Source organism: Bubalus bubalis, chromosome X (assembly GCF_019923935.1).
Source record: "Bubalus bubalis isolate 160015118507 breed Murrah chromosome X, NDDB_SH_1, whole genome shotgun sequence".
Classification (NCBI taxonomy): domain Eukaryota; kingdom Metazoa; phylum Chordata; class Mammalia; order Artiodactyla; family Bovidae; genus Bubalus; species Bubalus bubalis.
The window spans coordinates 57,926,692-57,940,112 of NC_059181.1; the positions used below are offsets into that span (position 1 = coordinate 57,926,692).

General features: G+C 40.0%; 1 long non-coding RNA gene across 1 annotated transcript; it reads left to right on the plus strand.

Annotated features, from left to right (window-relative positions):
* The first annotated feature begins 1,755 nt into the window (after positions 1-1,755).
* Positions 1,756-8,255, plus strand: LOC112582101. The gene is made up of 2 exons (XR_003106683.3): positions 1,756-2,010; positions 6,536-8,255. It is a non-coding gene; the product is annotated as an uncharacterized LOC112582101 (long non-coding RNA).
* The last annotated feature ends 5,166 nt before the right edge of the window (positions 8,256-13,421 follow it).

Here is a 13,421-nt window from a genome sequence, read left to right on the forward strand (position 1 = left end):
GTACAAGACAAAACCACAAGAAAATCAACTAACTGGAGTGGAGATAGCCAACCTTCCAGAAAAAGAATTCAGGATAATGTTAGCGAGGATGACCCAGGATCTCAGAAAAAGAATTGAGAAGATGCAAGAAATGTTTGTGGGCTTCCCTGGTGGCTCAGACACTAAAGCATCTGCCTGCAATGCGAGAGACCCGGGTTTGATTCCTGGCTTGGGAAGATCCCCTGGAGAAGGAACTGGCAATCCACTTCAGCACTCTTGCCTGGAAAATCCCATAGACGGAGGAGCCTGATAGGCTGCAGTCCATGGGGTCGCAAAGAGTCGGACACGACTGAGCGACTTCACGCTGAGCTTCCCTGGTGGCTCAGATGGTAAAGCGTCTGCCCGCAATGCGGGAGACCCAGGTTCGATCCCTGGGTGGGGAAGATCTCCTGGAGAAGGAAATGGCAACCCACTCCAGTACTCTTGCCTGGAGAATCCCATGGACGGAGGAGCCTGGTAGGCTACAGTCCATGGGGTCGCAAAGAGTCGGGCACGACTGAGCAACTTCACTTTCACTTTTCACTTTCAAGAACTGTTTACCAAAGACCTAAAAGAACTAAAGAACAAAACAGCAGAAGAACCATACACTGGAAGGAATCAACAGCAGAATAGCTGAGGCAGAACGGAGAAGTGACCTGGAAGACAAAATGGTGGAAATGACTGCTGCAAAACGGAGTAAAGAAAAACGAATGAGAAGAAATGAAGACAGCCTAAGGGACCTCTGGGAAAACATTAAATGTACCAATATTCATAATACAAGGGTTTCAGATGGAGAAGAGATGGAAAGGACCTGAGAAAATATTTGAAGAGATAATAGCTGAAAACTTTCCTAGCATGGGAAAGGAAATAGTCAACCAAGTCCACGAAGCACAGAGAGTTCCAGGAAGGATAAACCCAAGGAGAAACACAACAAGACACATAGTAATCAAACTGACAGAATTTAAAGACAAAGATAAAATACTAAAAGCAACAAGGGAAAAATGACAAACAACATACAAGCAAACTCCCATCAGGCTATCAGCTGATGTCTCAACAGAAATTGTACAAGCCAGAAGGGATTGGCATGATATATTTAAAGTGATGAAAGGGAAGAACCTACAACCAAGAATACTCTACCCAGCAAGACTCTCCTTCAGATTTGATGGAGAAATCTAAAGCTTTACAGACAAGCAAAAGTTAGGAGAATTCACCACCACCAAACTAGATTTACAACAAACACTAAAGGAACTTCTTTCTCTATGCAAGAACAACACGAGAAGGAAAAGACCTGCATAAAATAAACTGCCATTAGGGTGGTGTCATCTGCATATCTGAGGTTATTGCTATTTCTCCCGGAAATCTTAATTCTGGCTTGAGCTTCATCCAACCCAGCATTTTGCATAATGTACTCTGCATAGAGTTTAAATAAGCTGGGTGACAGTATATAACCTTGATGTACTCCTTTCCCAATTTTGAACCAGTCTGTTGTTCTGTGTCAGGTCCCAGCTGTAGCCAGTTTCTCAAGAGGCAGGTTGTTGGGAAGCGTAGTGCAAAATAGCCGTAAAAGGAGAAAGTCCTTGGGAAAATGGTGAAGGGCCAGAAATACCTGGCTTTGTACTGCGGACAGAAAAACATCTCCTGCCTTGGGTTATGCTCGGTGCCAAGAGTTAATAGGGATGTTACTTGTGAAAGCAGGTCGTGGGATAAGCCCATGAGTCATTTAGAGCGCGCTGTCCTTGAAATGTTTATACTGATTATGTGTTAACTCTGTATGCGCTCTGCTGACCATATACTTTAAGCTCTTTGTTCCTGCTTCTATAAAAAAGCTTGACTGCAGAAATAAACTTGTCAGTCCTTGCAAGAGACTGTCCAAGTGTCCTTCTTTCAGGTTCTTCGCTTCCAAGTCCCAGGGAGAAAATCCCCAACAAGTGGCGCCACGAACAGGAACTTGAGAGGAAGGCTGAACAAAGTGACGAGCCCCTGCAGAAAGAGGTAAGCAGGATGGGACAACATAGCAGTAAAATTCCTTTCATTTCTATAATGCATCATTTTTTGAAACAAAACGGTGTTGATGTTTCAAGAGATCAGTTGAACGACTGCTATCATATTTTACTGGAACAATTCATGGTTCCCAGAAGAGGGGACACTCAATCTAGACATATAGAAAAGGGTTAAAAATAATATTTTGCGAGCATATCGGCAAGGGTTACATGGTCACTCATACGGGCTATCATAGAACAAATTGAAGGGCATAACGTTGATTTGGAAGTAAAAACTATTTGATCTTTACATGAATATGAGCTTAAGGAATAAGATATGCAAGGTGCTTTGAAATATAAGAATGTTATGCTTAATCAGACACAATCCTTAGAAAAACAACTTAGAGACATATATATATATATATATATATATATATATATATATATATATATATACAGGATATGTCAAAACTGAAGCCACTTAGAACGGAAGTCATTCCATTCAACGGACAACCCAAATCTGAGGTTTTTCCTTCTGCTCCGCCTGTAACAGCAATTGCTAACTTTGCTCATACTAATCATTTCACTCCTCCTCAGGAGACACCTGCTTGCACTTTTGCTTTCCCAATGCAATTTAATCAACCTGCCCAAGACCAAAATACTTGGGCTAATCTAGATTTTGGCATGTTGTCTAGCTTTAAGAAAGCATGCACTCTGTATGGACCTACTTCTCCTTACTGTATAGAATTTCTCGGAGGATGGGCTGGCCACTGGATGCCATATGATTTTTTTTCAAATAGAAAAGATGATTTTAAATCCTCAACAATTACTGCAATGGCAAATATGGATTAATGATGAGGCCCAACAGCTGATGATTGACCAGCAATCTCATGGTAACCCTGCCAATTTAACCTATGATATACTCACTGGAACAAGAGCCATGGCCGATACAATTGCGCAATTAGCTAATATTACCCCTCAGATGTTACATTTCATTAAAGAAACTGCCTGCAGGGCATAAGCAAAGGCTGATAGCACTAACTCTGATGGTTCATTTGTTAAGATTATTTGAGGACATGAAGAGGAATATTCTCAATTTATAGGAAAATTAAAGGATGCAATCAAGAAACCTATTAAGGATGTGACTTTACAAAATATTATTTTAAAACAACTTGCTTTTGAACATGCTAATGAGGACTGTCGATCTGTGCTCAGACCAATTCGAGAGACTGGCTCTCTTATGGAATATTTGAAAGCATGTAGGGACATCGGATCTATGTCCCATAGAGCAAAATTGGCAACATTGGAAACCTTTAATGTACAGAAAGCTGCTAATGCCAAATGTTTTAACCGTGGGAAGTCTGGCCATATGAAAAAACAATGTCACATGCCAACACAGGCTGGAAAAAAATAATATTACTTCTAATAAGAAGAGACCCCCAGGAGCATGTCCAAGATGTAAAAGGGGGTTCCATTGGCTGAATGAATGTCATTCTAAATTTGATAAGGATGGAAACACCTTGAACCCCGGTGCACAACAAAAACAACAAGGAAGCTATTAAAGGGGCCATCCTCTAGCCCCACTACAAAAGGAGGACCTAATATTATGACGCTACAAGCAGCTACATCTAAGAGTGCTCGCACCTAGTCCTTATGATATGGAACTAATAGAATTATACAACCCCCACACAATTCCCACTGAATATTATGGCCCAATTCCACCCGGGACAATGGGACTGATTTTGGGACGTAGTAGCTGCACAATGAGAGGTTTAGTGGTATTGACTGGTGTTATGGATGAAGATTATGAAGGGGAAATACATGTTATGGTAAATGTTGTGAAAACGGGAAATGCATACTTACAAAAAAGGGGAACATTTTGCACAATTATTACTCTTGCCATATGTCAAACCAATGAAGGCATCTGATAAAGTTTGGCAGGGAAGCTTTGGCAATACCAACCTTACTGCTACACTATCCACCTTATTAAAGGAACATCAGAAACCCATGCTTACTTTACGCATACGGGGAAAGAATTTCACAGGCATGTTAGATACCGGAGCTAACATTTCAATCATTAGAGCTGCAGAATGGCCCCTCGATTGGGGTAATGTTGTGGCTCCTTCTAGACTATTAGGAATGGATAAAACTGATGCCACACAAACTTTTATCAGTGCATCCTATTTACAAGTGTATGACCCTGATCAAATTGTAGCTTATCTTAAACCATATATTACCAATATCCCTATCAATTTATGGGTACAAAATTTTCTTCAACAAACGAAAACCACAGTTTCTTTAAATGAACCTTTTCAGTTCCTTCTATAAATCACATGGCTCCTGTTAAAAGATTCCAATGGAAGGTGCTACCTCAGGGAATGATGAACTCCCCTACCATTTACCAATATCTCATATCTGTCTTATTACAACCCATTAGAGACAAGTATCCTACTGCATTTATAATTCATTATATGGATGATATATTTCTCTCTATGGAATCTGAACTCTGTTTACAACAGTTATATAATGAAGTTACTATGACTTTTCAAAATCATGGCTTGCTTGTAGCACCAGATAAAATTCAATGGAAAGCACCTTTTAATTATGTAAGACATGTTATGGAAGAATCTAAAATCAAACCTCAAAAAACTCAAATTTCTGTGCAATCTCTATGCATGCTGAATGATTTTCAAAAATTGCTAGGAGATATTAATTGGCTACGGCCATCTGTTGGCATCCCCACCTATGCCTTACAAAATCTATTTAAATTTTTAGAGGGATCCCCTGACCCTAATAGCCCTAGGCAACTAACAAAAGAGGCCAAAGAAGAACTGGCCTTAATGGAGAAACACATTCAACAATCTTTTTCAACTCAGCTAGATTATGATCAACCAGTTTCTTTATATATATTCCCTACTGAACATTCGCCCACTACAATTATAGCTCAGCATAGCCCAATAGAATGGGTATATTTACACACTAAACAATCTAAAAAAACTGTATCATATATTGAGAAAATAGAGCACTTAATTGTGTCAGGAAGAAGCCATGTACAAACTTTGACTGGATTTGATCCATATGCAATACACGTTCCCTTGACAAAAAAGGAATTGCAAATTGCCTTACAGTATAACCTGACCATGCAAATGGCATTAAATGATTTTCAAAATGTTATCTCATTTCATTTGCCAAAAAGAAAATTATGGGACTTTCTACAATGTACTAAGTTCATTATAACTAATATCATTGCATCCCAGCCTATTTCCAATGCACCCACCTATTTCATTGATGGCAACAAGAAAGGCATAGCAGGGATTGTCGGCCCTGATATCAAAGAGAAATTACCCACTACCTATTCTTCAATACAAAGAGTTGAATTGTATGCTTTATATGCTCTTTTGTCACTTCAACCATTATCCTTCAACGTATATACTGATTCCAAATACCTTGCTTCCCTTTTTCCTGATTTTGTTACCGCCTTTTTATACAACCTAGATGAAGAATTATATACTCTCTTTTCACAGGCTCAAACTTTAATTCGTTCATGTACGGAACTTTATTTATTGCACATATACATGCTCATTCAGGTTTACCTGGCCCTCTGGTCACAAAAAATGATGCTGTTGACAGGCTCATAGCTCCCATTTTTACATCTGCCAATGATGAACATGCTAATCTTCATACCAATGCTAACAGATTGCACTCTAAATACCATATTCCTCTCACTGAAACACGACATATTATTAAAACCTGTGATGTCTGTGACCCTCTGCACTTACGAACTACGATTTCAGGAGTTAATCCCCGGGGGCAACAACCTAATTCCCTTTAGCAATCTGATTTCACTCACTGCTCCTTAAGAAAGTTTTCTTTGCTCTTTGTCTCACTTGATACATTTTCAGGCTTTATCTGGGCAGTACCTGTCTCTTCAGAATTCAACAAACACACCATTTCCGCACTCTTACTCACCTTCCCCGTTATGCGGATTCCTTCTGTCTTGAAAACAGACAATGGACCTACACTCACCTCACATTCATTTCGTTCATTTTTATCAGAATGGAACATAACACACATTACAGGAATACCCTACAATCCTCAAGGTCAAGCCATTATTGAAAGAGCCCACCGCACCCTAAAACTCATTTATTAAAACAGAAAGGGGGAATATGGAAGAGGAGATACATTTCTTATCCCATGAACCCTCAATTACTATTATCTTTAACTAGAGGAGCCTGGTAGGCTGCAGTCCATGGGGTCGCTAAGAGTCGGACACGACTGAGCGACTTCCCTTTCACTTAAACTTAACACATGTAAACCTGTGGCGGATTCATTTTGATATTTGGCAAATCTAATACAGTTATGTAAAGTTTAAAAATAAAATAAAATTAAAAAAAAAAAAATAATTCTGACACTCGTGCAGATAGACATTTTACAGAAGACAAAAACAGCAAATTAGACAATATGGTATAAGCAATTTAATCAGTGGCTGCCAGGAATCTTACGACTCCTAGGCAAGTGTTATGGTCTTGTCATTGCAGATGGAGAGGAAATCTGGGTTCCCCTTCGCCATGTCCGCTGCCGAGAAGGACCCCAAGACCAGACTCCCTTGGGAAGTGACGAAGTTGACGTGAAGGGTCTCATCAGTGACCCTGGAGGAGCCAATGAGGAAATGCCATCGTCTGAATCCTTACCCAACATGGGCTCAAGTGAAAAAACATGACTCGTCAGGCTGAGCAGACACTGAAGAGCAAGAGGAACATCATAACTGCTCCTGGTTTAATAGATCAAGCATTGGAGGCTTTCATAAATCTAAGACAAATTTCTGGACTGATAAGGACATATTGCTGAATTGGTATAACGGGGGCTTAACACCCCCACAACCCAGGATTGTCGTCCCCATTGTGGGGCCAGAGCACTGGCACATTTGGAAAATTCCAGCAGCCTTAGAGCACTTTGCTAGTGTTTATGAGACTATGGGTGTGTTTCGTCCTTCTAATTTTACCTTCCTATACAATAGTACTGGCTATATTCAATTGTGTGTTCACCTTCCATACTTGTTTATTGTAGGGCATTTTGATATTGACTTATCAGCCAAGATTGTCAATTGTACTGCATGTGCATTGTATACCTGCCTTAATCACACCATTTCATATCACAATGCTAGAATTGCCCTAGTTAAACAAAGATCTGAGTTATGGCTTCCCGTAAACTTAATTGAGCCTTGGACTGATTCTATATTTCTTTCTGTATTGTTGAAAACTAGGCTTAGGTTATCTAAGCGCATCATTGGGTGGATTATTGCAGGCATCTTAAGCCTTATCTCCACTGTGACTGTAGGAACTTTGTCCGGTATGGCTTTACATAATTCTATACAAAATCATGATTTTATCACTGCTTGGCACAAAGACTCTCATGATCTTTGGACTTGACAAGCTCAAATAGATCAGCAATTACAAACAAGAATTAATGAGTTACAAACTGTGGTTATCCACTTAGGAGATCAAGTGCAGCAACTGGCTTTCCAAACACATATACATTGTCACTGGAATTTTACTTCTTTTTGTCTGACTAACATGCCCTATAATAGCACTGAATATCCTTGGAATAAGGTTAAGGCGCATTTGCAGGATCTCACAAATAACTGAAGTTTAGACATCAATTTGTTGAAACAACAAGTTGCTAATTTTCAAGTTAGGGTACCTAGAGAATTGTATAGCACTCAATTCTATGATACTTTAACCAAAACCCTATCGTCTCTAGACCCTAGAGCTTGGCTTTCAGGAAGCAATATTTTTATATATGTATTAATCACCCTGCTCTTTTTGTCCTTGATTATGGGATACAGAAGTCTCTACTCAAGACTCCATGCTTCCCACAATGGAGTCCAACTAGCAGCCGCCGTGCTTAATTTAAAAACAAAAGGAGGATATGTTGGGAAGCGTAGTGCAAAATAGCCGTAAATGGAGAAAGTCCTTAGGAAAATGGCGAAGGGCCAGAAATACCCGGCTTTGCACTGCGGACAGAAAAACATCTCCTGCCTTGGGTTATGCTCGGCGCCAAGAGTTAATAGGGATGTTACTTGTGAAAGCGGGTTGTGGGATAAGCCCATGAGTCATTTAGAGCGCGCTGTCCTTAAAATGTTTTTACTGATTATGTGTTAACTCCGTATGCACTCTGCTGACCATATACTTTAAGCTCTTTGTTCCTGCTTCTATAAAAAAATCTTGACTGCAGAAATAAACTTGTCAGTCCTTGCAAGAGACTGTCCAAGTGTCCTTCTTTCAGGTTCGTTGCTTCCAAGTCCTGGGGAGAAAATCCCCAACACAGGTAAGGTGGTCTGGTATTCCCATCTCTTTCAGAATTTTCCCCAGTTTGTTGTGATCCACACAGCCAAAGGCTTTAGTGTAGTCAATGAAGCAGAAGTATATGCATTTCTGGAATTCACTGGCTTTTTCTGTGATCCATCGGACGTTGGCAATTTGATCTCTGGTTCCTCTGCATTTTCAAAATCTAGCTTCTACATCTGGAAGTTGGGTATGGGATTAACAGAAGCAGAAAAATATTAAGAAGAGGTGGAAAGAATACACAGAAAAACTATACAAAAAAAAAATCAGTGACCCAGATATCAGTCAATGACCCATGGTGTTGTGGTCACTCACCTAGAGCCAGATACCCTGGACTGTGAAGTCAGGTGGGCCTTAGGAAGCATTATGACCAACAAAGCTAGTGGAGGTGATGAAATTCCAGCTGAGCTATTTCAAATCCTAAAAGATGATACTGTGAAACTCCTACAGTCAATAGGCAACGTGGATGAACCTAGAGCATATGATATCACTTGACTTCACAATCCTGGATGTCTGGCTCTAGGTGAGTGACCACACCATCATGACTATCTGGATCATCAAGAGCTTTTTATATAGTTCTTCTGTTTATACTTGGGAACTGAGAGAGTCATTTCCTAGGCAGGTTGATAGGAAATCTAGGGGTCCCCAAGAAGAGAGGGGTCTGGAATTCTCAAGGAGCAAGAAAGGACAAACTTTTCACAGTCTTTGTAGACCAGGACCTGGAGACTGGAGTCGATGAAAATGAGGGGGTAACAGACAGGATGGCCAGGGGTCTCCAAATGGAGGAAATAGCCTGCAAGTGTCAGACATTTTTATTTCTCTTAAGCGGCAGGAGGAAACAAACTAGCAATAATTTTTTTCTTCTCTATACAAATTTAAAGGGAGGTTTCTCTTAAAATACTGTGTTGCCATAATGACACCTGGTTTCGCCTGAAGTTAGCTATTCTTGAGCCTAGAGATAACCAATGCCTTTTTCTTATGGAAATGTTTGTCTTAAGCTATGTTAATGTACTATGCCTTTATCCCAAACTCTGTCTCCAAGTCGGTTCCGCCTCTTGGCCCAGAACCTACTTGACAAACCAGTATGTTATACTCAGATATTGTTCCCCTAATCTATGAAAATGAAACTATTTGTATAGTGGTCTGCCCTTCTTCAAGATTCAAGTTAATCATTTTATGGCCCAGGATAAACGATTTGGTGCCAAGATTATCCCAAAATGCATCTTATGGGTGAGGGGCCTGGTGCCATTCTGAATTTTAAGACATTCCTTTCTTTCATTAACAGACTGCTAGTGACTATATAACATCCAGCTGAAGATTAGCAGGGGGGTACTCTTTCTGCCCCCTTCTGATGCCTATGTCAGAAGCTTTCTCTTTCTCCTTTACACTTTAATAAAACTTTATTACACAAAAGCTCTGAGGGATCAAGCCTCGTCTCTGGCCCCGGATTGAATTCTTCTCCTCCAGGGGCCAAGAATCCCGGTGTATTCACGTGATTCAACAACAACCTTTCAGAACTCTCTCCTTAATCTCTCCTGCTTCTGTTAGGTCCTTACCATTTCTGTCTTTTACCATGCTCGTCATTGCATGAAACTTTCCCTTCATATCTTTAATTTTCTTGGAGATATCTCTAGTCTTTCCCATGCTATTGTTTTCCTCTATTTCTTTGCATCGTTTACTTAAGAAGGCTTTCTTATCTCTCCTTGCTATTCTCTGGAACTTTGCACTCAGTTGGATGTATCTTTCACTCCCCCCCCCCCCCCCCCCCCCCGCCTTTTGCTTCTCTTCTTTTCTCAACTATTTGTAAAGCCTCCTCAGACAATTTCTCTGCCTTCTTACATTTCTTTTTCCCTGGGATGAGTTTGGTCACTTCCTCTTTTACAGTGTTACAAACCTCCATCCACAGTTCTTCAGATACTCTGTCTACCAGATCTAATCTTTTAAATCTATTTGTAAACTCCACTGTATAACCATAAAGGATTTGGTTTAGGCCATACCTGAATGGCTTTGCAGTTTTCCCTACTTTCTTCCATTTAAGCCTGAATTTTACAAAAAGGAGCTCATGATCTGAGCCACAGTCAGCTCCAGGCCTTGTTTTTGCCAACTGTGTACAGCTGCTCTAATTTTGACTGCAAAGCATATAGTCGATCTGATTTCGGTTTTGATCATCTAGTGACGTCCATGCATAGAGTCATCTCTTATGTTGTTGGAAGAGGGTGTTTGCTATTACCAGTGTGTTCTGACAAAATTCTGTTAGTCTTTGCCCTGCTTCATTTTGTATTCCAAGGCCAAACTTGTCTGTTACTCATGGTATCTCATGCCTTCCTACTTTTGCATTCTAGTCCCCTAGAATAGGACCAATAGGACATCTTTTTTGGGTGTTAGTTCTAGAAGGTCTCACAGGTCTCCATAGAACTGAGCAATTTCAGCTTCTTCAGCATTAGTCGACGGGGCATAGAATTGAATTACTGTGATGTTGAATGGTTTACCATGGAAATGAACCAAGATTATTCTGTTGTTTTGAGATTGCACTCAACTACGGCATTTCAGGCTCTTTTGTTGATTAGGAAGGCTACTCCGTTTCTTCTAAGGGATTCTTGCCCACAGTAGTAGATGTAATGGTTATCTGAATTAAATTCGCCCACTTCCAACCATTTTAGTGCTCACTCTTGCCATCTCCTGCTTGACCACTTCCAATTTACCTTGATTCATGGGCCTAATATTCTAAATTCCTAGGCAATACTTTTCTTTACACCATCAGATTTTTTTTTACTTTAACCACCAGACACATCTACAACTAAGTGTCATTTCCACTTTGGCTCAGTCTCTTCATTCTTTCTGGAGCTATTGTTCCCCTCATCCCCAGGAACATATTGGATGCCTTCCAACCTGGGGGGCTCTTCTTCCAGTGTCATATTGTTTTGCCTTTTCATATTCTTCATGGGGGCTCTCAAAGCAAGAATACTGGAGTGATTTGCTGTTGCCTCCTGCAGTGGACCACATTTTATCAGAACTCTCCACTAAGTCTCCACTATGACCCATCCATCTTGGATGCCCCTGTATGGCATGACTCATAGTTTCATTAAGTTATACACATCTCCATCACAAGGCTGTGATCCATCTCTTTAAGTATTTTCCACAGTTTGTTGTGATCCACACAGTCAAATCTTTAGTGCAGCCAATGAAGTAGAAGTAGATATTTCTTTCTCAAAGTCCCTTGCTTTTTCCATGATCCAACAAATGTTGGCAATGTGATCTCTGGTTCTTCTGCCTCTTCAAAATCCAGCTTGGACGTCTGGACGTTCTGGGGTTCATATCCTGCTGAAACCTAGCTTGAAGGATTTTGAGGGTTACCTTGCCAGCAAGTGAAATGAGCACAATTGTACAGTAGTTTGAACATTCTTTGGCATTGCCCTTCTTTGGGATTGGAATGAACCTCATCTTTTCCAATTCTGTGGCCACTGCTGAGTTTTCCAAATTTACTGACATATTTAGTCCAGCACTTTAACAGCATCATCTTTTAGAATTTTAAATAGCTCAGCTGGAAGTCCATCACTTGTTCATAGTAATGCTTCCTAAGGCCCACACACCACACTAAGTGACCTCACACTCCATGATGTCTGGCTCTAGGTTAGTGACCGCACCATCTTGGTTATCTGGGTCATTAAGACCTTCTTTTGTTTAGTTTGTCTGTGTTTTCTTGCCACCTCTTCCTAATCTCTTCTGCTTCTTTTAGGTCCTTACCGTTTCTGTCCTTTATCATGCCCATCCTTGCATGAAATGTTCCTTTGATATCTCCAATTTTCTTGAAGGGATCTCTAATCTTTGTCATTCTCTTGCTTTTCTCTATTTCTTTGCACATATACCATCTCCTTGGATTGAATGAATCAATATTGGGGAAATGACCATACTACCCAAAGCAATCTATAGATTCAAGGCATTCCTTATCAAATTAGCAATGGCAGTTTTCTAAGAATTATAATACTTTTTAGAAATGTGTATGGAAGCACAAAAGACCCTGAATAGACACAGGAATCTTAGGAAAGAAAATCGGAGCTGGAGAAATCAGGCCCCATAACTTCAGAGTCCAGGACAAAGCTACATTAATCAAAACAGCATGATGTTGGCCTCAAAACAGAAGTATAGACCAGTGGAACAGGATAAAAAATCCAGAGATAAACCCATTCACCTCTGGTCACATAATCTATGACAAATGGAGCAGGAATTAACAATGAAGGAAATAATATCTCTTCAATAAATGGTGGTGGGGAATCTGGACACCTACATGTAAAAGAATGAAATAAGAACACTCCCTAACATGCTACACAAGGATAAAGTCAAAGTGGATTAAAGACTTACATGTTACATGTATGGCCAGATACTATAAAATTCTTAGAGAAAAACGTAGGCATGACACTCTCTGACATAAATTACAGCAAGATCTTTTTTGACCCACATCCTAGAGTAAAGAAAATAAAAACAAATTTTGATTGGTGATATCTGATTAAGCCTGAAAAAAACCTTTGCATAGCAAAGGAAACCATAAGCAAAATGAAAAGACGGCCCTCAGAATGGGAGAAAAATCCTTGCCACAAAGCTACCGAAAATGGATTAACCTCCAAAGTATACAAACATCTCCTACAACTGAATACCAAGCCCCCCCCAAAAATGGACGAAAGATCTAAATAGACCTTTCTTGAAGGAAAATATACAAATGGCAAAATACCACATGAAAAAGTGCTCAACATCACTAATTACTAGAGAAATGCAAATCAAAACTACAAAGTATCACCTCACACTGGTCAGAATGGCTATCATCCAAAAATCTACAAACAGTAAGTCCTACAGAGGGTGTGGAGGAAAGGGAATCCTTCAGCATAGTTGATGGGAATGCAAACTGGTGCAGTCACTGTTGGAACACAGTGTGGCGATTCCTCTAAAAACTGAAAATTGAACTACTGTATGATCTAGCAAATCCACTTGTGTGTATATATGGAAGAAAAAAAGTGAAATACTATTTTGAAAATGTTCATGTACCCAAATGTTCATAGCAGCACTATTTACAGTAGCCAAGGAATCA